Below are 3,453 nucleotides of genomic sequence, written 5' to 3' on the forward strand. Positions count from 1 at the left end.
CAAAAGGGAAACAAGAATGTGATTCAATTCTATTTAATTAAAATATGTTTTTAAATGTTAAAAAAAATTAAAAAAAAAAACTTTTTAAAAGTGGGAAAAAAAGAAATATTATCATTAAGGGACCAAATACCAGTAATTTTATTTTTAGCTCAATTGAAAACCTCAACCTTTTCTGTGAGAGTGATGAGATTGGTGCCAAGGAAATAAACAGTTTTGTATTTATTTGATGATACATTTATAAGAATCTGGGCTGTGTTATTTATTGTTTGGAGCAATAATTCAAAAAAAACAAACAAACAAACAAACAAAAACGCTCCAACGCTATTTAAGGAGACCAAATTTGTGCTAGTGTCAAAGGTGGAAAAAGCAGTATTCCTTTTACAAAGAACTCATGATGTATGTCTGTATTTTGGTTCATAAGTATTTTATTGAAGATTTTTAAACCTAAGTTCATCAAGATTATTTTCTTTGTTGTATTTTTACCCAGCTTAGTTATTATAATGATAGAGTTGTTTAGAAAAAAAAAAATGTTTCAAAAACTTGTATGTCAGCCTTGTCCAGAGGCCATGCTAATCTACCAGATTGTTCCAATTTTAGTATACATCCTGCTTAAGCAAGCACATAATTGAGTTATTTCACATGGAGACATGACAAAGGAGGCGAGCAAGATGAGGGTTTGTTACTCTGTTTGTTTCTCGTTGTGAAAAGGTATAAAACAGCACAGAAGGAGAGGGCACATTGTTGCAGTCCAGTTCAGTTTGCTGTCTTTCCTATAGCCTGGAAAGTACTTTTATTTCTTGTCTTTCTGTTGGTTGAGTCTTACTTTTCAATTCTTTCATGATTCCTTGTTACAGAGACCCAATAATCTCAGTTTCGTCTCTACTTCTACAATATTTATTTGGTTCTTGCTCAAAAAGAAAAATTTAAAACCCTAAGCAGTAATCTGAACATTTCAGCACTCCCTCCTATTTAGTTTCCACCCAAACAATAGGATTATATTTTGTATTTTGTTTCTAAAACTCTTTCTGGTGGCTAGGTATTTATTGAAAAGTAATGGGGGTGAGGGTATTGTACATGGCATTCTCCTATTTTTTAAATACAATATTTTAAAATAAAAAACAATCAACAGTTCTCTTTAGTATGAAAACTTACAAAGACTGTAATAAGGAAGACCCTCTCTAATTTATCAAGCTAGAAATTTGCAATATCTTTGTGTGTTTTAAGAATCCTAGGATTGATTTTAAAAAAATCACTCATAATTATGGAAAGGCTAGAAGAAGCTGAGGAGGAGGATGACCCCATAGGAAGACCAGCAGTCTCAACTAACCTGGACCCCCATGATCTTTCACACACTGAGGCACCAACCAGGCAAATGCATCAGCTGATATGAGCCCCCGACACATATACACATCAGAGGACTGCCTGGTCTGGCCTCAGTGAGAGAAAATGCACCTAACCCTTGAGAAACTTGAGGCCCCAGGGAGTGGGGAGGTTTGGTGGGATAGGGATAGGGTGGAGACATCCTCTTGGAGACAGGGGAGGAGGAATGGGATGAGGAACTGTCAGAGGGTGGGCTGGGGGGGGGATAACCCATGAAAGAGAGCAAGGAAACATTGTAGAAGCCAGAGGAGACAAGGGCATCATAGGAACATGTTCTACACAATCAACTAAGCAGGGCTCATAGGCGCTCACAAAGACTGAAGCAACAACTACAAAGCCTGTATGGTTCTGAGCTAGGTTTTCTGCAAACATATTATAAGTGTGAGCTTGGAAGCTTTATAGAATTCCTAACAGTAGGAGCTGGGACTGTCTCTGACTATTTTGCCTACCCTTAGGACCCTTTTCGTCCTAGTGGACATGTGCCTAGTCTTATTGTAACTCATGTCATGTTTGTTTGATATGCCTTGGAGGCCTGCTCTTTTCTGAAGGGAAAGGTAGAAGATTGGAGGGGAAGAGGGAGGAGGGGCTGGGAGGAGTGAAGAAACACAAAACTGCTCTCAGGGTGTAATATGTGATATAATTTACTTTGACATGGTTTACTTGTTTCTTCTCTATCTCAGATGGATATGTTCCAGAACTATACAAGAGGCACGAGTTTCTGTAGAAAACTTCCAGAGAACCAAAATCCCATGAATATAGACAAAAGAAGAGAAGCAGATACCAAGGACCTCAGCATCTCACAAAGGAAAAATTAACGACTGCAAAATGGAAACATGCTTGTCTAGAAATGCTTCCAATAAACCTGACTATAGGTAACACAAACAGACTAGTTCAAAGTACCTAAAGAGTATAAAGACAATTGTAAGGAGTCCTCTGTTTCATGCTGTGATGTCTACTATGTCATGATTCTTTCTCATGGCTTCTACTGTCCAGGACCCATTTGGGATCAGTTAAAATTTCTTACAACCTATACAGAATCAGTATATATATATATATATATATATATATATATATATATATATATATATATGCCTCAATTCTTTTCATTGTTTAACAATGTTCCCTCATAGACAAAAATATTTACTCATTTATCAGCTTATAGTAACTTACTTTTTCCATATTTTTCCTATTGTGAATAATAATGTTATACTCACGCAAAAGTTTTTAGATAGACATGTGTTTTCATCTACTTGAACATATCTAATAGCTGAATTATTGGGTGATATGATCCACTTTTGTGTTTAACCTTTTAAGAAATGGACAAGTTATTTTTCAAATACCTCTACCATTTTGGTTTCCCATTCTAGTGTGTGAGTGTTCAACTGTCTCAACATCCTCAGCAACAATGGTCATTATCTGAATCTTTTACTACCTCCATCCTAGTGGGTACAAGGTGATATCATGTGAAAATGCAGTTTTCATTTGTCTGGTGGCTAATGTCATTCAGCATCATTCATGTGTTTGTTGGCCACTTGAACATCATCTTCCATCTTATGGATTGACCTGAACATGTCATTAAAAACCAAAGGTTTTAATTTTGATAATGTCTAATATATAATTTTTTCTTTTGTATATGTACTTTTTAACCATAATGAAGTTTTTGCCTAAAAGTCACAAATATTCATTGCAAGAGTTATATGATTTTAGATCTTATATTTAGGTTTATGATCTATTTGGTGTTTTTGCATTGTCAAAAGAAAGAATCAAGCTTCATTGTTTTGCATAGGATATTCAGTTATATGGAAACTACTTGTTGGATTTAATATTATTTTATACCTATTGAAAGAGTGCCCTTGTGTTCACAAATTATTCATTGTGCGTGTGTGTGTGTGTGTGTGTGTGTGTGTAAATGTGTGTGTGTATCTGTCTGTCTGTCTGTTTTTCTGTGTGTTATGAGGATTCATTGATATTATATTTATAATTCTAACTATTCAATTTTCTTTAATATTTCTTTTTTTTATTTTAGATATTTTCTTTATTTACATGCGAATTTCTCCATTCCCAGTTTCCCCT

At 34.9% G+C, this 3,453-nt stretch overlaps 1 long non-coding RNA gene and 1 other non-coding gene across 2 annotated transcripts in view; both read right to left on the minus strand.

The window, feature by feature from the left end:
* LOC116086598 overlaps positions 1–3,453 on the minus strand; it is a 44,209-nt gene that overhangs the window by 14,685 nt on the left and 26,071 nt on the right. The window lies entirely within an intron of this gene.
* Positions 517–621, minus strand: LOC116086665. Its single transcript, XR_004117043.1, has one exon. It is a non-coding gene; the product is annotated as a U6 spliceosomal RNA (small nuclear RNA).

The sequence above is a fragment of the Mastomys coucha genome, unplaced genomic scaffold (genome assembly GCF_008632895.1).
Source record: "Mastomys coucha isolate ucsf_1 unplaced genomic scaffold, UCSF_Mcou_1 pScaffold12, whole genome shotgun sequence".
Lineage (NCBI taxonomy): Eukaryota > Metazoa > Chordata > Mammalia > Rodentia > Muridae > Mastomys > Mastomys coucha.